The sequence below is a fragment of the Ziziphus jujuba genome, chromosome 6, assembly GCF_031755915.1.
Source record: "Ziziphus jujuba cultivar Dongzao chromosome 6, ASM3175591v1".
Lineage (NCBI taxonomy): Eukaryota > Viridiplantae > Streptophyta > Magnoliopsida > Rosales > Rhamnaceae > Ziziphus > Ziziphus jujuba.
The window spans coordinates 11,764,259-11,786,616 of record NC_083384.1 but is presented as its reverse complement, the minus strand read 5'-3'; the positions used below and the strand labels follow the sequence as shown (position 1 = coordinate 11,786,616).

The following is a 22,358-nucleotide window of genomic DNA, read 5'->3' as shown; positions in this document are numbered from 1 at the left end:
GATCCTCTGTAGGATCAATTTCACTACCCACACGTGCATCTAAAATATCCACAATACAGAAAACTAATTATTTTAATATTTTAATCGGGTAACTCCCAAATGGGTACCCAGGGAGCGAACACAAACGATAACCAAAATTTACCAGTAATATACCGAATCGAAGCTTGTGAAATGAGGATTACGAATCTAGTCTTATTTTCCGGAGATCGGACCCGATGTGGCCGGAATCTCGCTGGAAAACTCTCAGATTTTAGACCTTCGATTCTCACAATCCATTAAGAATTGAGGAAAGTGGACACCAGATTTGGGTTCAGAGGGTCGGAATTAGTGGGAAAGGATGGGCGGTGCAACTGGAAACTGGCTGGAAAGTCGATTTCCCAACGAGCCACCGTGGTCACCGAAACCCATCACCGCCGGTGGCGCGTCCAATGGCCACTGGTCGTGATTTTTGATAGAAATGTAGATCGGAGGATGGGTGATATGGGACCGGCAGTGAGGCAAACAGAGGCCGGAGGGGAGAGAAATCTAGGTTTGAAACAATCGGCACTGCCGCCGGAAAAAGTCTCGATCCAGGCGCGTCGGTGGTCGGTTGGCCATGATTTTTGGCTGGCTGGCCGGTTTTCAAGTGGACTTCAAGGTAGGGTGGCGCGTTAAGGAAAGGGTGGCCAGAAAATGGCAAATCGATGGTGGCTGGTTGGGTTGCTTTCTCTAGCTGTCTCTTTCTCTCTCTCCCCTCCCCTCTCTCTTTCACACGGCTCCCATGTGGGTTGAGCTAATAAGAAGCCATCCTGTGGGTGCCACTGTGCACTCACAGGACTGGCTGAGGGCTTGACATGTGGCAGCCAATTTTACACACTAATAAAATAACATAAAATAATACGGTATATGAAAATTTTTGCGAGTCCATAACTTTTTAACTAGATGTCCAATTTAAGCGTGCCACTAGTTTATGAACTCGTATCAACGAGTATTTTACAACCATATAAAAGTCAAAACAAAATTCTACAACCATAAAAGTCAACTTTCAGCACCTTTGGACAGTTCGGATCTCGACTTATTTTGTCCATAACTTTTAAATGGTAACTCCGATTCGGATATGCTACTAGTCTACGAACTCGAGACATCATGTACTTCGCTACGGTACCATGGTCAACTAGAAATTTCACCGGGAATAAAAAATCAACTTTTTAACCTACTGGATCAATGATCAACTTCGGTCAACGTGTAAGAATTTCGATGTAGTTTGGAATGGGATGTTACAAAAATAATAAATTAAAAAAAAAAAAAAACATTCTTACGGTATTTTAAAGCATATATAATATAACATAAATTAATTGACAATTATTATTTGGCTTTTATTTTTCTTTCTTGCCGGAAAGGCCACGAATAGGGTTCGAGCAACATGCCCTGAAAATAGCCGTTGCGGATAGATTTTCAAAATCCCAGAGGATCTCTAAGCCAAGATGATCTCCCAATTTTGAAAGTAGCCGTTGCTGCTGATCGAGAATTCAAAATTCAATATTCCAGACACTCCGAAGCCAAAACCACTAACGGTATAAAATTTCCCTAATTTTTCATTCTCTCTCCAATTCTTTCGCTCAGTTTCAAAATTCCAGATGTTCCCAAGCAAAAATAATCTTCCAATTTTGAAACTAGCCGTTGCTGCTGATCGAATTTCAAATTTCAAAATCTAGACGCTCCTATTGTCCCAAAAAAAAAAAAAAAAAAAAAGATCCATATGCTCCTAAGCCGAAAACCAATTATGGTAGTATAAAATTTCCCAAATGTTTCATTTTCTGTCCAATTCTCCAGTTTCATCCCCCATTCCCTCTCTCATTTGTTTTTTTTTTTTCCTCCGTTTGCCGAAGTTTTTCGGAGTTCGATGCAGAGGTTCGTTTGGTAAGTTCTTTTGATTTTTCTGTATGTACCTTTGATTTAATGGAGGTTTGAATTGTGGGTTTGGTGGGTAACGGTGAAGGTGTTCCAACCTATAGAAGTGGCCATTGGTGATTTTTTTTTTTTTTTTTTTTTGTCCTTATTCTATTGGGTCATCGAATCTAATTCCAAATTAAATTTGTCATACTTTTCTCTATGTTTATGGTATAATTCTAATACGCAAACGTGTACTAGATGCGTTACATTGCCTACTATTTTAATTATTTATTTTGGTTAGTCCTTTTAACTGGCTACTTTCCGCTGAATAAGTCCTTGATGATGTTTGAGCTCCATAGAAAATTGAATGAAATTTGGTGTGTAGTTGTGAAAATTCCCTCATTTGGGTATTTGTGTTTTCTTAAAACGCTTTTATTTTAAGTGATATTATCCATGTTAGATTTCCTAATTTGTTACCTTTACTGACTTCTTTCAGGGCCATTCAACATCCTGCAAGCGGATATTTTCTGGTAATCAATGATCTTGTTACACCATTTTTCTCTGTGTTTAGAGGATGATTCAACAGATTTCTTCAGGTACTGCTTACTTCTTTCTCGATTTGTCAGGGAATAAATGATTTTGTTATAGCCTTTTTAGTTGTTTCCTTGTCAAAGTACTTGGAAGGGAGTGTATAGAATTGGTCTATTTATCTAACTCCAAAACATATATATATATATATATAGAATAGGGACTTATGAGCTTTCAACAGATTTTTTTACGTAATTGTGACTTCTTTCTCTTTAATTGTGATCCTTGATTGGAAAAGGAAGAAAAAGTTTATTTTTCTCCTAATGTCCTCTATTTGATGGTTCCATTAATTTTGAATTGCCTTTAAGAGTTTTGAATTCCAAACATTTCGTATTTAATTGGCTTTTCATTTTCTTTTTGACAGTTAACTTTTTCTATGAATATTTTTCTTTCGGGTGAAATTTTATCTATGAATATTTTTCTTTGGGGTGAAATTTTATTTTTATCTTTTTTAAATCTCTGTTTGTTTTATGTATCATTACTTTTTATTTGTGGCTGCTTTTTAACTTGCTCTTTCTTTTTTGCCATTTTTTCTGTTCATTAATGCTTCTTGTAGCTTCTCTGATGCTTTCTATATGTTGTTGTTAGTGATTCCTTGCGGATGCTTTGATTCTTTGTTCTTTGTTTATGGTTTCTGTATGTACCCTTTAGATGGTTGTTGTGGCCCTTGCTTTACTAATTTTTAGTTTTCTTTTTTGTATGCATTTTTGCCATTTAATAGTGCTTCCTGAAAACTCTTGTTTTCTTGTGATCTTGGTGTTTATTGTTTTTTATGGACTTCTTTTTGTGTTACCATTTTGTTGTTGTCATTTTCTGTTTTCATTACTGCTTCTTGTGGCTGCTTTGTGTGTGTAGTTTGAGTTTGTTATTCCTTGTGTATATACGCCTTGATTTGTTGTACTTTGGTTATGGTTTCTGTATGTGTACCTTTGCTTTATATGAATGTTATAGCCCTTGCTTTACATATTTTTAGTCTTCTGGAAACTCTTGCTTTCTCGTGTTGTTATTTTTGGGTGGAATTTTGTTGCTATCTTTTTTAAATCTTTGTTTGTTTTTATGTCATTACTTTCTCGTGTTGTTATTTTTTGGGTGGAATTTTGTTGCTATCTTTTTTAAATATTTGTTTGTTTTTATGTCATTACTTTCTACTTGTGGCTGCTTTTTGCTTGCTTATTTTATTTTATTTTATTTTATTCTGTTCATTAATGCTTCTTGTGGCTGCTCTGATGCTTTCTATATATCGTTGTTAGCTATTCTTTGTGGATGTGTTGAATCTCTGTTCTTTATGGCTTTAGATGTTGTGGCCTTGCTTTAACTACTTTTTGCTTTTCTATTTGATGTGCATTTATTGTATTTAATATTGTTTCTTGGAGACTCTTGCTTTCTTGTGTTGTTGGTATTTATTGTTTTTTATGGATTTCTTTTTGTATTACTTTTTGGTTGTTCTCATTTTTCGTTTTCATTACTGCTTCTAGTGGCTGTATTCTATGTGTAGTTTGTGTTTGTTATTCCCTGTGGATGCCTTGATTCGTTGTGCTTTGTTTTTGTCTCTCTACCTATCTACCTTTGCTTCATATGATTGTTATGGCCCTTGCTTTACATATTTTTAGTTTTCTGTTTTTTATGTACCCTTTAGATGGTTGCTGTGGCCCTTGCTTTACTAATTTTTAGTTTTCTTTTTTGTATGCATTTTTTGTATTTAATAGGGCTTCCTGGAAACTCTTGTTTTCTTGTGTTGTTGGTGTTTATTGTTTTTTATGGCCTTCTTTTTGTGTTACCATTTTGTTGTTGTCATTTTCTGTTTTCATTACTGCTTCTTGTGGCTGCTCTGTGTGTGTAGTTTGCGTTTGTTATTCCTTATGTATGCCTTGATTTGTTGTACTTTGTTTATGGTTTCTGTATGTGTACCTTTGCTTTATAGGATTGTTATAGCCCTTGCTTTACATATTTTTAGTCTTCTGGAAACTCTTGCTTACTACTTGTGGCTGCTTTTTACTTGCTTTTTTTTTTTCTCTCTCTCTCTCTCTCTCTCTCTCTTCATTAATGCTTCTTGTAGCTTCTTTGATGCTTTCTATATGTTGTTGTTAGTTATTCTTTGTGGATACGTTGAATCTCTGTTCTTTATGGCTTTAGATGTCGTGGCCTTGCTTTAACTACTTTTTACTTTTCTTCTTGGTGTGCATTTATTGTATTTAATATTGTTTTTTTGGAGACTCGTGCTCTCTTGTGTTGTTGGTATTTGTTTTTTATGGATTTCTTTTTGTGTTACTTTTTGGTTCTCATTTTTCATTTTCATTACTGCTTCTAGTGGCTGTTTTCTATGTCTAGTTTGTGTTTGTTATTCCTTGTGGATGCCTTGATTCTTTGTGCTTTGTTTATGTCTCTCTATGTACCTTTGCTTCATATGATTGTTATGGCCCTTGCTTTACATATTTTTAGTTTTCTGTTTTGTGTGCCCGGAAACTCTTGCTTCCTTGTGTTGTTTGTGCTTGCTATTTTTTTTTTTTTTTTTTTTTAAATTTTCATGGACTTTTTTGTTTTAATTTTTTTGTTGTCATGTTTTGTGTTTGTTACTGCTCTTCTGGCCAATGTCTAAGTTTGTGTTTGTTATTGTTTGTGGATGCCTTGGTTCATTGTGCTTTTTTTATGGTTTTTGTTTATACCTTTACTTTAGGTGATTGTTATGGTTGTTGTTTTACTTATTTATAATTTTCTGTTTGTTTGCATATTTTGCATTTGTTATTGCTTCCTGGAAACTCTTACTCTTGGTTTCTTCTATTGTTTGTAATCATTCTTTTCTTTCATGAATGCCTTTTGATTTTTTTTTTGTCCTTTCTTTATGTTCATTGTTTCACTATAAGTTTTCTGTTTTTTTCCTCATTCTTTGTATGCTCATTGCTACTCCTTGTGGCACACACACACACACACACATATATATATAATTTTTTTTTTTGGTTATTGCTTCCTATGGCCCTTGTTTTCTGTGTATTTTTCCGTTCATTGTTCTTTTTGGATGCCTTTTGATTGTTCGAGTTTTGTTTGTACCTTTTTCTATTCATAAGGTTGAGTGTATTTTTGTTCTTATAGCCATTGCTTTCATGTGTAGAGGATAGGCAGAGAGGCTATAATTTTTGTTTTCTGTGTATTTTTCTAATGCCTTTTGATTGTTGGAGTTTTGCTTGTACCTTTTTCTATCCATAAGGCTGAGTGTATTTTGTTCATGTGTGGTACTTTCAGTTCTATATGTCATTCATCATTCTTTTTATGTATTTTATTGTATATGACAACTTCTGATGGCCATTGCTTTCTTATGTATTGTTTTTTATTCATTATTTGGCCTTTTGGTAGAGGATAGGACAGAGAGGCGGTACTGTACCTTTTTTATTTTTGGGTGTTTAATGCTTTCTGTTTTTGTTGATTTTCACTATTTTCATTATTAAAAATTGGGGTCATAGTTTTGGCCTTCTTGTTTGGTTGGGTGACTAGTTTTGCTCTTGCTTCATTAAATAATTGAAAATCTGTTCTTTTTATGATTGAGCAGTACAATGGTATTCTTGATTACTTAATATCTTTTTTTAGTTATCATGCTGTAGATGGTTTAACCCTATTGCATTGAACATGTTTCTCCGGGTATTGTGATCTCTTTGTCTTTAGATTTTACATTACTCTGCATTTTTAGATGCAGATGTGTTTGACCATCTCATTTCTTCATTTTTTGAAAATTTTGGTGGTCCTGTTTTTGTAGAGGCAACAAGTGCTAATTTATTTATTTTTTTAATCTTCTGTTCAACATTGATAGTTTTCATTATTTTTCTTGATTGTTTAAGAATAGTATCAGATATCTCCTTCTTGGTTGGTACAAGTCTAAAAATCCTTGGAGCGCATGCTTTATACATAGTTTTTTTTTTTGTTTTTTTTTTTTTTTTTCCTTTCAAATTCTCTCAATTTGATTTTAGGTCCTATATAACTCTTTTATTGATTTCCAGATATGATCTGAGTTTGACAATCCAACTTACTTTTTCACTTTTCTTTTCGCCCTCTCCTATTTTGTTTCATGTGATGCTAAATTTTGCTATGTATAAAATATCTAAAGTCCCATGGACTTTATGACCTAAAGCATTTTGGTCAGTTTTCATTCCTCTGGCATAAAATGTTATTAAGATGTACATGATTCTTTTAGTTGGTTTGCCAGAGTTGTTTATCTAGATTGGGGTACAGGGTAGGTGGACAATGGTGATGAAGTTCGAACCTAATTCCAAATAAACAACTTTTTTATGTGAATATTCCCTTACCTGTATGTTTATGGTAATATCCTAACACACAAATATATATTAGATGTATTACCTTCCCTGTTGTTTTAATTATCTATTTTGGTTACGCCTCTTAACTGGCTACTTCTTGTTGCTGAATAGGTCTCTGATTTGATCAGAGAAAATTGAATGAAATGTGGTGCGGTAGTTGTGAAAATTCCCTCATTAGGGTATTTCTGTTTTCTTGGTATGCTTTTTAGTGATTTTTTCTATGTTACTTTTCCTAATTTCTTTCATGACAATTCAGAATCCTGCAAGTGGATATATTCAGGCAATAACTGATTTTGTTACAGATTTCTTTAGGTAATGTTGACTTCTTACTTGATATGTTCACAGAATAATGATCTTGTTACACCATTTTTAGTTGTTTTTATGTCAAAGTACATGGAAGGGAATGTCGGTGTATTTCTACTCTAACTCCTAAAAAAAGATCAAGGCTGAGGAGCTTCAACAGATTTCTTTAGGTAATGGTTAGTTCTTACTTGATCAGCACTATTACACTATTTGAACTTGGAAGGGGATGTGCAAAATTGGTTTATTTATTTTCCAGCTCCTGCAAATTTATTATGGTGGTTTCATCAGATTTCGTCAGGTAAGTGATGACTTCTCTCTTTAAATTGTGATTCTTGATTGGAAAAACGTTGAAAAGCATGTTTTTCTTCTTAGAATAGCGGTCAATGTTTATTTAAATTGTAAATTCTGTATTTATATTTCTTTTGATTGTTCAAGAAATGTACCAGATATTTCATTCTTTCAGCAAGTACAAGTCCAGAAATCTGTGGAGCGCATGCTTCATACATCGTTTGTTGTTGAGGAACAGATAAATGGTCGTAAATTTCCGTGGGTTGGATTTTCTCTTTTTTGCTTTCTCTCCAATTGATATTAGGTCCTTTATGACTCTTCTATAGATTTTCAGATTGGTCTGAATTTTATTCAGGGAACAAATTATCTGATAAATTATCTGATACCTAATCCATTTTAGATCCAAGAGTAACCAGCAATAGCAATGTCAACTCTGCAAATTTTAGTTTATATATATATATATATATATTGTGCAGTTTACTTCTCTTTCTTTTTATTGTATTCTTATGTAATTAATGGTTTCTATTAGAGTATTTTTTTTTTTTTAAATTATAATCTGCCTTGCTTTTTAGTGATTTTTTCCTAATTTCTTTCGGGGCCATTTAGCATCCTGCAAGAATCCATGTGGAATAAATGATCTTGTTACTGGTGGCCCAGACGAGCTTTCAAAAGAATTCTTCAGGTAATGGTGACTTCTTTCTCTATATGTTCACAGAAAAATGATCTTTTTACACTATTTTTAGTTGTTTTCCTATTAGAATACTTTGAAGGGAGTGCACAAAATTGGTTTATTTCTGTTGTAACTCCAGAAAAAATATCTAACATAGAGGCTGATGAGCTTTCAACAGATTTCTACAGGTAATGGTAACTTCTTCCTCAATGTGTTCATGGAATAATGATCTTATTACACCATTTTAGTTGTTTTTCTGTCAGTGTACTTTGAAGGGAATGTGCAAAATTTTGGAAAAAAAATAAAAATTAAATTAAATTAAATTAAATTAAAAAAATCTAATAAAAGGGTTGGTTAGCTTTCATCAGATTTCTTCAGGTAAATGGCAACTTCTTTCTCTTTTAAATTGTGATTCTTGATTGGAAAAAAAAAAAAAAAAAAGTTTGATTTCTTCTTAGATCAAAGTTTGTTTACTTAAATCCTGTATTTGTTGGTTCCATTAATTGTGGGTATTTGATAGTTAATTGGCTTTCCATTTTTTTTTTCCCTATAAATATTTTGCTTTGGGGTTGTTCAAGAACTGTACCAGGTATCTCCTTTCTTTTAAATTTTCTCTTAATTGATATTAGGTCCTCTATAACTATTCCCTAGATCTCCAGATTTGATATGAATTTAGTCAGGGAATAGATAATCTGATGCCCAATCCATGTTAATAACCACCACTACACATGTCAAACTCTGCAAATTTCAGCTATAACTTTCTTCCCCCCCCCCCCCCCCCCCTCTCTTTAATTGATGTAGTTTACATCTCCTCCTCCTCCTCCTCCTCCTTCTTATTCTTTTTCTTCTTCTTTTTTTATATTCTAATGTAATTAATGGTTTTTTTGTTAGCATTCTTTTATATTATGATTTACTAACACTTCCTGTGCAGTTTTGTTTGGTGGTTGTTGAAGAGAAATAGAAGTGAATGAGGGAAAATAATTCCTTAATTTTCATATTGATAGTACATGGTAATATATAACAAATTACAAGAAGGAAAAAAGGAAACTAACTCATAATAGGAAACTAACTTAATCCCAAATATATATTCACCAAATCCCTTAATTAAAGGGATTTCAACTAATCACCTAATTTATTTACAGCTCATCTACAACTCAACACTCCCCCTCAAGCTGAGGAATAGATGTCTTCCATTCCCAGCTTGAATATGAGATCATGAAATCTTGAACTATTTAGCCCCTTTGTTAAAAAATCAGCTAATTGACGTTCCGAAGGAACATAAGACATACACACTAATCCTTCCTCCAATTTTTCCTTGATGAAATGTCTATCAATTTCAATATGCTTTGTCCTATCATGTTGAATAGAATCATGAGCAATATTGATGGCAGACTTGTTGTCACAATAGAGCTTCATAGGACATTCTCATATGACTTTTAAGTCATCTAGAATGCTCTTCAACCAGAGTAGTTCACATAATCCTTGAGCAATAGCCCTGAATTCTGATTCTGCAGATGATCTTGCCACCACATTCTGCTTCTTGCTTCTCCATGTCACCAAATTACCACCAAGGAAAGTACAATACCCTGTAGTTGATCTTCTATCCACTAGGGAACCTGCATAGTCAGCATCAGTGTAAGCTTCTAAAGCTAGAGTATTGTTCTTCCTGAACAGAATTCCTTTCCCCGGATTTCCTTTCAAGTAATGTAGCACCCTGTAAGCAGCTTGAAGATGAGATTCTCTTGGATCATGCATGAATTGGCTGATCACGCTCACAGAGTCTGCTATGTCTGGCCGAGTGTGAGCAAGGTATATGAGCTTACCAACCAACCTCTGGTACATTCTTTTGTCAACAGCTGGTTCTTCCTTAGCTTCTCCTAGCTTGTGATTTGGATCCATTGGATTAGAAATTGGTTTACAACCAATTTTTCCTGTTTCTGCCAATAGATCAGTCACATACTTTTGTTGAGAAATGAAGATTCCTTATGTGGAATATACTACCTCAATACCAAGGAAATACTTCAGTTTGCCCAATTCTTTTATTTCAAACTCCTCCACTAGTTTCTGCTTCAGTTCATGCTTCTCTCTCTCATCATTTCCAGTCACTATGATGTCGTCTACATAGACTAGGAGAGCAGTCACCTTTCCTGCAGTTGAATGCTTAATGAAAAGAGTGTGATCACCCTGACTTTGTTTATACCCAGACTTCTTCATGACTTTTGCAAATCTTCCAAACCATGCTCTAGGGGATTGTTTTAACCCATAAAGGTCCTTCTTTAGCTTGCACACTTTGTTACCTGTGTCCTCTACAAATCCCGGTGGAATATTCATGTAAATTTCTTCATCTAAGTCACCATGGAGAAATGTGTTCTTAACATCATACTGTAGTAGTTGCCAAGTGAAGTGGGCAGCTAATGACAACAGGACTCTCACTGTGTTCATTTTTGTAACTGGAGTAAAGGTCTCCTGATAATCAATCCCATAAGTTTGAGTATATCCTTTTGCCACCAATCTTGCTTTATCTCTCTCAAGAGATCCATCAGCTTTGTATTTCAGCATGTAAATCCACTTACAATCTACAATATTCTTCCCGTTCGGTTTATCAATAATCTCCCACGTCTTATTTTTTTCTAATGCATCCATTTCCTCCCTCATAGCATCCCTTCATTCTCTTTTTGACAATGCCTCAGAAACAGTGTTAGGGATAGTAATGGTGTTTAGACTCACAATGAACTTTTTGTGGGCTGGTGATAGGTGCTTAAGAGAGACATAGTGAGATAGTGGATAGAGTGGTCGTTTGGTGCATTCTCTGGTACCTTTTCTAACAGCAATAGGAAGATCTTGGTTGGATATTTCACTTGCTTGCAAAAGTGGGTCAGATCTTATTGTGATCCCATTATCAGGATTTAAGTTAGATTCTTGGACCTGTGTCAGTTTTGGAGCGGCCTTTCTCCTTGAATACACCTGTGAAAACCTCTGAAAATTTTGAGTAACACTAGCTGGAATAGGAGATGACTCACTAACTGGAATAGGAGATGACTCAGGTTCAACAACACGAACTGGAACAGAAGGAAGGTCAAGAGCTTTAAGTGGTTCAAAGGACTCACAAGTACTATCCTCCATCATTGAAACTTGGAGAAAAAAGGTGTATATTCAAAGAAAGTAACATCAATAGAGATGTAAAACTTCCGGGATAGAGGATGGTAACATTTGTACCCCTTTTGAGTGGATGAGTAGCCAAGGAAGACACATTTGATGGCTTTAGGGTCTAACTTGCCCCTATGTTGGCCATGGATATAAACAAAAGCAGTGCATCCGAATACCCTAGGATAACGCCCATTTGAGGTTCTGAAATGAAGATAGAAACTGTTGAGAACCTCCATGGGACTCTTGTTGTCTAATACCTGTGAGGGAAGTCTATTGATCATGTATGTGGCAGTAAGGACAGCTTCCCCCCAATAGGATTTAGGAGCATTTCCTTGGAAGAGAAGTGCTCGGGTGGTATTGAGTAAATGCCTATTTTTCCTTTCTGCTATCCCATTTTGTTGGGGTGTGTGAACACATGATGAATGGATAATGCCCTATGATTGAAAGTAGGGGGACAAAATCTTGTTGAAGTAATCTCTAGCATTGTCTGTCCTAAAGCTTTTTATTTTAACCCCAAATTGGTTTTGAATCAGTGAGTGAAAATTAGGTATAACAATGCTAACATCAGATTTTTGTTTAAGGAGAAAGAGCCATGTAACCCGAGTGCAATCATCAATTAAAGATACAAACCAACGAGCCCCAGAAACATTAGGTATGGTAGAAGGACCCCATATGTTACTGTGAATCAAATGGAAAGGATAAGGACTTCTTTTATTACTAATAGGAAAAGATACACGAGTATGTTTTGCTAATTCGCAAATATCACAATGAAACTCAGAAATATCTAATCCTAGAAACAAATGAGAAAATATGACTTTTAAAATCCTAAAAGATGGATGACCAAGACGTCGGTGATACAACCAAATGGTTTCTTTATTTGAAGAACTGAAAAAAGATAAAGATAAAGGTGTCCTAATATTCTGAGATGATTCAAGGTAGTAAAGCCCGCTTCTTTCCTTAGCAAGTCCAATCCTCCTCCTCGAGCCCTGATCCTGAAAAACACAATAAGAAGGGGAAAAAATAGCATAACATTTAAGGTCATGAGTAAGCTTTTGAATGGAAACAAGGTTGGCTGACAATTTTGGTACATGAAGGACATTTTTAAGAATAAAGGTAGGTGTGATGTGTATGTTGCCGAATCCTGCAACAGTAGCTAAAGATCCATTGGCCACTATAATTTTCTTGTTACTTGGGCTTAGGGTATAGGGGTGAAAAAACTGAGATGTAGGGGTCATATGGTCTGTGGCACCGGAGTCTATTATCCATGAATTACTGAAAAATTTATCTGAGGCACTCATGCAAAAAGGAAGTGAAGGTTTACCTGAGAGAGCCAATGAACAAGTTTCAGAAGGTGTGTCAAGAGATCCTAGCAAGCCTCTTAGCTTCTCAAGTTTTTCACTATTGAGCCCTCCTATTGCTGAATTTTCTTCAGATTTGGGTTGTTCTGTCATGTGTGCCTGAGGTCTTTGCTGCCCCCAACGTTTTCCCCACTCTCGGCTTGGTGGCTTGCCCTTTAGGTATGTGCGAACAATTTGGGACCATTTGAGGTAATTCTTCCCATTAAGCCTGTTGGATGTCTGTATATTCTGTAATTCTCCAATTTTCAGCAATGAAGGCTGGAGTATGTAAAAGAAGAAACTCAGCGATGAAGGCTGAAAAAACAAAAAAAAAAAAATAAGAGAAGGAACCCAGGAAAACAAAAAAAAAACCTAGGCTTACGTAAATACTGTTCACGCAAAGCACTGTTCATGTAAAGAGTACTGTTCACGCGAAGCACTGTTCACGTCGGTTACTGTTCGTGTAGAGATTACTATATGTACGTAAGCACTGTTCACCGATAGGTTTAACCTAGTCTCTGATACCATGAAGAGAAATAGAAGTGAATGAGGGAAAATAATTCCTTAATTTTCATATTGATAGTACATAGTAATATATAACAAATTACAAGAAGGAAAAAAGGAAACTAACTCATAATAGGAAACTAACTCAATCCTAAATATATATTCACCAAATCCCTTAATTAAAGGGATTTCAACTAATCACCTAATTTATTTACAGCTCATCTACAACTCAACACTCCCCCTCAAGCTGAGGAATAGATGTCTTCCATTCCCAGCTTGAATATGAGATCATGAAATCTTGAACTATTTAGCCCCTTTGTTAAAACATCAGCTAATTGACGTTCTGAAGGAACATAGGACATACACACTAATCCTTCCTCCAATTTTTCCATGCTCTGGGTACAACCAATTTTTCCTGTTTCTGCCAATAGATCAGTCACATACTTTTGTTGAGAAATGAAGATCCCTTGTGTGGAATATGCTACCTCAATACCAAGGAAATACTTCAGTTTGCCCAATTCTTTTATTTCAAACACCTCCACTAGTTTCTGCTTCAGTTCATGCTTCTCTCTCTCATCATTTCCAGTCACTATGATGTCGTCTACATAGACTAGGAGAGCAGTCACCTTTCCTACAGTTGGAGTGTGATCACCCTGACTTTGTTTATACCCAGACTTCTTCATGACTTTTGCAAATCTTCCAAACCATGCTCTATCAAAGTTGCAGAGTTGACATGTGTAGTGGTGATTATTGAGCTTTGTTGTTTCTGTGGCCATTAAACACATTGGTTACATCATACGGCCATTGTCCACACTGGTTGTATTGCTTGATTTAATGTTTGTGCTTGATATTTGAGGTTTGTGTTGTTCGGATGAATGGTGTTTACAATTGTCCTATGGCCATTTCTTTGGTGTATTTTTTGTACTTGATTATCTGAGCTTTGTTGTTCCTGTGGCCATTGTTTAACATTGGTTGCATCATATGGCCATTGTCCACACTAGTTGTATTGCTGATTTATGTTTATGCTTGATATTTGAGATTTGTGTTGCTCAATTGAATGGTCATTGTTTACAATTGTCTTATGGCCATTTCTTTGGTGTTTTTTTTGTTCTTTTTGAGCTTTGTTGCTTCTGTGCCATTGTTTACATTGGTTGCATCATCTGTCCATTGTCGACACTGGTTGTATAGCTTGATTTATGTTTGTGCTTGATATTTGAGGTTTGTGGTGTTAAGATGAATGGCCATTGTTTACATTGTCCTATGGCCATTTTTTGATATATTTTTTGTGCGTGATTATCTGAGCTTTGTTGTTCTTGTGGCCATTGTTTACATTGGTTGCATCATATGGCCATTGTCCACACTGGTTGTATTGCTTGATTTATGTTTGTGCTTGATATTTAAGGTTTGTGTTTTTTAGATGAATGGCCATTGTATTACAATTATCCAATGGTCATTTCTTTGGTGTATTTTTTGTGTGTGATTATTTGAGCTTTGTTGTGTTTTTTGTGGCCATTAAACATATTGGTTGCATCATATGGTCATTGTCCACACTGGTTGTATTGCTTGATTTATGTTTGTGTTTGATATTAAAGGTGTTGTTCAAATGAATAGTGTTTACAATTGTCCTCTGGCCATTTCTTTGGTGTATTTTTTGTGCTTGATTATCTGAGCTTTGTTGTTGCTGTGGCCATTGTTTACATTGGTTGCATCATATGGCCATTGTCCACACTGCAACTTTTGCTGATTTATGTTTGTACTTGATATTTGAGCTTTGTGTTGTTAAGATGAATGGCCATTGTTTACAATTGTCTTATGGCCATTTCTTTGGTGTATTTTTTGTGGGTGATTATTTAAGCTTTGTTGTTTCTATGGCCATTAAACACATTGGTCACATCATATGGCCATTGTCCACACCAGTTGTATTGCTTGATTTATGTTTGTGCTTGATATTTGAGGTTTGTGTTGTTCAGATGAATGGCCATTGTTTACAATTGTCCTATGGCCATTTCTTTGGCGTATTTTTTATGCTTGATTATTTGAGCTTTGTTGTTCCTATGGCCATTGTCCACACTGGTTGTATTGCTGATTTATGTTTGTGCTTGATATTTGAGGTTTGTGTTGTTCAGATGTGAAAGATTTGAGGCTTTATATACAGATGTGTTTGACTATGTTCTGACTGTCGTCATAAGCTGATAAACTACCCTTAAAGCAATACATATCTGATACACATGGTAGCAAGATTACTTTTATCACAACTGTAGACAACTAATGTATCTCTATCATCCCCCCTCAGACGAAATGGAGATTCTTTGACATTGAGTTTGGTCCAAAGAGACAGAAAACTTGCTGTAGGTAGTACTTTTAGTCAGCAAGTCTGCAAGTTGATCTAAAGTGGGAACATATCGGACTTGGAGCTTCTTGTCAACAACTCTATCCCGAATGAAATGAACATCAATCTCAATATGCTTGGTCCTTTGATGATGAGCTGGATTTGTGGCAAGATAGCCAGTCCCTAGATTGTCACTCTATAGGATAGGCACGGTAGAGAGATGAATCCTTAGTTCATGAAGCAAATGCTGAAGCCAAATAATTTTAGCAGCACCATTGGCAAGGGATCGATACTCAGATTTGGTGCTTGACCGAGCAACCACAAGTTGTTTCCTAGAGGATCAAGACCAATAAGCGCTTGTAGACCAGTGGTCATCCACATCAGAGGCCCAATCAGCATCAGTGTATAGCCTACCAATTGCTCTAAAGAAGAGGGATTGATTTGTAGACCAAAAAATCTTGTTCCTCTAAGATAACGTAGAATACGTTTACAAACTGTCCAATGGATTTCAGTGGGCTTATTATGCATGAACTGACTGCGCTTATTTATTAACAATAAAGGCAAGTTCAGGCCTTGTGATGGTAATATACTGTAAAGCACCAATTGTGCTGCGATAAAGGAGAACGTTTGTGAACAAATTACCAGCCGATTTGCTAAGTTGAATACTAGTACTAGTTGGAGAAGGATTGATGCTGCAAGTAGCCATGTCTGTTTTATGCAACAAATCATCAATATACTTAGTTTGAGACAAACGAAGACCATCATCATTTCGAAGTACTTTAATGCCCAGAAAATAAGTTAGAGAGCCCAAGTCTTTAAGGGAGAAATCCTTATCATGGTTTGACATAAACTTTATTAATAAGAGACGAATTAGAACCAATTATAAAGATATCATCAACATAGATAAGGGCCCAAATAAAGCCAACGCTATTGTGAAACAGAAAAAGAGAACGATTTATCTTCGAATTTTGAAAATCCCATTGAAGAAGTGTGGTTTTTAATTTATCAGACCATGCCCGTGAGCTGTCTGATGGGCCAGCCTTTAGAAACAGCAATAGATAGAACAACACGTATGGATGTAGGTTTGATTACGGGACTAAAGGTCTCTTTGAAGTCCACCCCGACATTCTAATGGTATCCCTTTTGATTACGGGACTAAAGGTCTCTTTGAAGTCCACCCCGACATTCTAATGGTATCCCTTTGCAACAAGACGCTCCTTGTAGCACTGTATGGATCCATTTGGATTCTTTTTTAAGCAAAATACCCATTTATTTCCAAGTATATTCATATGAGGCTGGTGGGGGACAAATGACCAAGTATTATTTCTCTTAAGAGCACTGATTTCTTCGTGCATGGATGGAGGAGATGTGAATGCTTACTTGGCAGTAATAGGTTCTCGGTCTTGAAATATGTCAATAGTAGATACCATGGCTTGTTTTTTTTTTAGATACTTGCTTTTGACTGTGTGATCATAGGATGGGTGGTGGTAGACGGAATTGAAGGTTCAGAAAACAGCTGAATAGTCTCAGGTCTTGTTATATGATGAGCTTGCTGTGTGGGATGGAGAGTTGACGTTGCAAATAGAGGAATGTGAGTAGGTGGAGCCAACTGCCTGGTAAATTGAGGGAAACACCGATTGTAGGTTCTGAGAGGAGCAGATGTGCCTGAAAGAAGTCTTTGAGAAGCAGTAGGAGTGTCAGATAATAATGGGGAAGAGAAGTCACTTACGTTGGATGAAGGTTATGGACTTGGTTGTGAAGCATGATCCTTGCAAGGCTTGCCTAGTGATGGTCCGCGTGAATGAGAGGGGTGCTGCAACAAAACATTAAGAGGAGAAAAAGTCGAATTGATGTATGTGACCGATCTTGTATTATCCAAAAAGGAAAATGTGGTTCATTAAAAACCACATGAGGGGTAATATAGACTTTTCCTATAGCTTTTATCATATTTGTACCCTTTGTGGTTTGAACTGTAACCCAAGAAAATATATTTTTCAGAATGATAAGAAAATTTATTTTTTTGATAAGGTCTAATGAATGGATAACATTCACAACCAAAAACTTTTGAAAAATTAAAATCAAAATTTGTTTTAAAAAGTATCTGAAAGGGTGATTTAAAGTGAAGTATTTTTGTTGGCAATCTATTTATGAAGTAAGTGGCTGTAGCACATGCATTCCACCAGTATGAATGAGGGAGTGAGCTATGAGCCATTAAAGAAAGAGCAGTTTTAGTAACACGCTGATGTTTTCTTTCAATTTTGCCATTTTGGTGATGTGTATGTGGGCAAGGATGGCAAAAATTTATGCCAAAATTGGCCAACATTATTTGTAAAGGTCGAAACTTACCATCCCAGTTAGATTGAAAATTTTTAATTGTTGTTTGAAAAATATTTTCAATCATTGTTTTAAATTGCAAAAAAAATTTAGAAACCTCAGATTTTAATTTCATTGGGTAAATCTAGGAATATTTTAAAAAATCGAGGACATAATATTGATAACCTTCATTGGATAATACAGGAGTCAGGCCCCACACATCAGAAAAGATAATGATCAAAAGGTGATATGCTTTTGAATTGTGATAAGGGTGCATGTAAACAATTCATTTTTCCTAAACAACAAGAGTCACAAAAATCTTTATTATTTAATATGGATAAAGTTCTACACTGAGATGCAACTGCTTTTAGAATGGGAAAGGAAGGATGATCTAATCTAAAATGCCAAAGTTTATTTTGAGATAAACTTGAAGAATAACAACTAAAAGAAGTAATATTATTTTGTCCTAAAAAATATGAATTATTTATTCCTAAGGATGCCGACTTTTCCTTCTGAACGCTAGGAAGAGAAACTTGATACAGACTATCCTTAAGCGCTCATTGCAAGAGGACCTTCTTCGTAACCTGATCCTTTACAAACATAAAACGGGAGTTAAACTCTACAATTGCATTATTATTAGACGTTAAATGAGCAATGCTTAACAAATTTCTTTTAATTTTTGGCATTTATAATATGTCTTTTAAAATTAATTTTCCAGGAGACTGAATAAGAGATGATCCAGTGGTGTATAGGCAAACCTTGTCCGTTTTCAACTATTAATTTTTCTGTTCCTCCATACTCTGACCTATTCTGAATATTTGTTGGGTCAGCAGTGATATGGTTTGTTGCTCCACTATCCATTAACCAATTAGGAGTGGCCACAGCATCTGGAGATGTGTAATAAGCATAATTATTACTATTATTTTGGGGAGGCTGAAAGTTTTTATCAAACCTGTGCCAGCATTCAGTTACTATGTGACCATGTCTTTGACATAGCTGACAGAAAACTCGGGAGCCATTGTTGTTTCTACCTCCACGACCTCTTCCATGGCCACCACATCCTTGTTGCATTCCTCCTCAACTTCCAGATCGATCAAACCAATTATTTCCATGATTTCCAGACCGGTTAAAATAATTATTGTCCTTTCCTTTTTGGCGATCAGAAACATTTGCAGAAGGAAAATTTTCAAAAGTATTTTGCTGCTGGATACGAATTTTTTGACTCAATAACAGAGCCTAAATATCTTTAATATCAACAGGTTCACGGGAAGAGTTAATACTAGCAATAATTGAATCATATTCAATCAGTAAGCCTCATAGAATATACATCACAAGGTCTTCATCAGAAATAATATAATCTGCAATGGCTAGATTATCCGAGATTTCTTTCATTTTTAACAGATATGAATTCATAGTTAAGGATCCTTCTTTGTTGACTGAATTTGAAGCTTCAGTTGCATTAATTTTGCTTTAGATTGATTTCCAAAAAGTTTTTCAACAGAGTTCCAAAGTTGAAAAGAAGTTCCTGGTTTTCTAATTTGTGTACGTACCTCTTTTGAAACAGAGGAAAGCATCCAACCTAATAGAGCTTGATCCAAATGTCTCCACAGCAAGTAATCAGGATTGATCTATGTTTTTGAACTACTGCCCTCTTTTACAGCAATTTCCATTGGTGGTTCTTGAAAAGCACCATTTATAAAACCTTCAAGATTGCTGCCTATGATTGCTGGCTGCATTTGAGTTTTCCATAAAATATAATTATCAGTTTGAAGCTGAAAAGGAAAATTATAATTAGGTAAAGTGACTTCACTCAAGGATGGTAGTTTTGATGATGAAATAATTATATGAGACATTTTGAAAATTTTTGTAGGCTCTGATACCATGAAAGATTGAGTATAGAGAATATGGCTTGCTAAACGTAATTAGTTTTATTGAACATATTTGAGGCTTTATATACAGATGTGTTTGACTATGTTTTGACTGTAGAGGATAAGCTACACTTAAAACAATACATATCTGATATACACTAGCTACCTATACACGCATGACAGCAAGATTACTTTATCACAACTGTAGATAGTTATGTATCTCTATCAAGATGAATGGCCATTGTTTAAAATTGTCCTATGACCATTTCTTTGGTGTATTTTTTGTGCTTGATTATTTGAACTTTGTTGCTTCTGGGGCCATTGTTTACATTGGTTGCATCATATGGCCATTGTCCACATTGGTTGTATTGCTTGATTTATGTTTGTGCTTGATATTTGAGGTTTTGTGTTGTTTAGATGAGTGGCCATTGTTTACAATTGTCCTATGGCCATTTCTGTTGTATTGTTTATGCTTGATTATTTGAGCTTTGTTGCTTCTGCGGCCATTGTTTACATTGGTTGCATCATATGGCCATTGTCCACATTGGTTGTATTGCTTGATTTATGTTTGTGCTTGATATTTGAGGTTTGTGTTGTTTGGATGAATGGCCATTGTTTACTATGGTTATATTGCTTGATTCCAGTGTTTATGGGTGAGTTTCCAACGGAAGCAAAAATATCAAACTGAATTGAATATATTAATACATTTCTTTGGTGTGTTATTTGTGCTTTTATTATTTGAGCTTTCATCATGTGAAACTGTTGCATCATATGGCCATTGTCTGCTTTGGTTGCATTACTTGTTTGTGTTTGATATTTGAGATTTGTGTTGTTCAGATGAATTGGCATTGTTTACAATGGTCCTATGGCCATTCCTTTGTTGCATTGTTTTATGTTGGTTCATTGCATCGCATGGCCATTGTCTATGTTGTTTGTATTGCTTGATTTAGTTTGTGCTTGATATTTAAGGTTTGCTTGATTCTCGTGTTTATGGGTGAGTTTCTATTGAAACCAAGTTATCAAACTGAATTGAATATATTGATAAACCGAAGAACCAAACCAAACTGAGCTGAATATTTCCAAACAAAAAAAAAAAAAGCAAATTGGCTAGTATTTATTGTTAGCTTTTTATTACTTTCTTGTGTTGTTTGTGTGATTATTTGATTATTTTCTATATTCCTATTTATATTTAATTATTTGAAATATAAAAGTAAATACTTTTTTTTTCTTTCTTTTGATATTGGGGGTGGGGGTTTGAACTACCCAAAAAAAGAGTGACTTTTATTTTTGTTAGATTATTTTTTGATATTTAATATGTCTAAATTATTGTTAGATTTGGTTCCACACGCCTTGTAAGTGGGGTCATTATTCATAATTTTGTCATATGAGTTCTGTTGTGGGAAATACATTAAGTGAATATGTATGGTATGTACGAGCTGTGCTCACAATCCCAGTCAGATAATGTAAACTTTTCTTTTCCGCCTTTGTTTTTTTTTTTTTTTTTTTTTTTTTACTGCCAAAAAAAAATCATTATTTTCAGAAACTACAAACTCTTTGCCACTAGGAAATGGGGAGTGGGACTTGGAGAGGTTGAACTGCATCTTTGACCAAGATTCGGTGAGAAGTATCTTTGCCACACTAGGCCCACTAAATTGTCAGTGAAAGGATACATATGTAATCGAGCATATTCTGATTTTATGAAGTGCAAATGACCAATTTGCTTTGATTAGATGTATTATATTCCAATTTCATATTAACTTATTATTATATATGGTATAACATATATGTCAGGATCTGTCCAACATATCTCATCGGAATCCTAGACAACCCCTGATCCTAGAAAAACCCTACCGAACCTTCCAATAGAAAATTCGGCAGAACCTCCCCTAAGGGTTAGACTTACCATAAATTTCTTGCACTCAAAACACACTTCTACATATATACCGCCTTATTCCTCCACTTTACTATAATTTAATTTCACAATAATCAGCACTTCCATAAATTAAATAGTAAACTAATGCAGTATTTAATAAAATGTATTCAATACAGTATACAGAGCATCATAGGATATAATTAAATATGAAAGCTATACAACAAAGGATGGAAAGAAATATTACAATAGAAATAAATGAAAAGAGAGAGACCTCCTTGAAATATGATAGCAACGAAGATCAAGCTCGCTTCGGACGAACGTCTACTGATCTTTACACCTAGGGGAACGGATTTAAAAACATGAGATGCTAATTATCTTAGTGAGTGATTCTATCTACTATACAATTATAATAGTAACGTTAATTATAGTACACTTGATTAATTAAAAATAAATAAGTAAATAAATAATAATTAATTGAAAATAATATTTTCTCTCAAAACCCTCACCATTCACTCGGTTGAAAAAGTTCTCCTGTTAAAACATTTTCGCAAAACCCAATATTTTATGCCCCAAAAATCAAGAAATAATTAAATAATCCAAATACTAATGAAATACAATAAAATAAATTAAAATACTTGCACTAAAGAAATCTAATATAGAAGTGAAATTCAATATATAATTCATAAAATTTAATTTAATAATTCAATATAAACAGAGTCGATAACAGACACAAACAAACCATGTAAAATAAGTGGTAAAAATATTATAAAATTCATTTTGAAATATTCAATCAATCTGTATAATAAAAATATGGCAAGATGCATTTTAAAAACATTAATTTAAAATAAACGACATAAAATATGAATAAATACATTTTAGAAAATACTAATTGGAAATAGATGATAAAGCAAATTAAATACATTTAATTTAAATACGATTTTAAAACTTTAGGATTTGAAATTTAT

At 34.7% G+C, this 22,358-nt stretch overlaps 1 long non-coding RNA gene across 1 annotated transcript; it reads left to right on the top strand.

Moving 5' to 3' along the window:
• Positions 1-1,372: 1,372 nt before the first annotated feature.
• Positions 1,373-21,253, top strand: LOC132804318 (uncharacterized). The gene is made up of 3 exons (XR_009639454.1): positions 1,373-1,899; positions 2,369-2,468; positions 21,061-21,253. It is a non-coding gene; the product is annotated as an uncharacterized LOC132804318 (long non-coding RNA).
• The last annotated feature ends 1,105 nt before the right edge of the window (positions 21,254-22,358 follow it).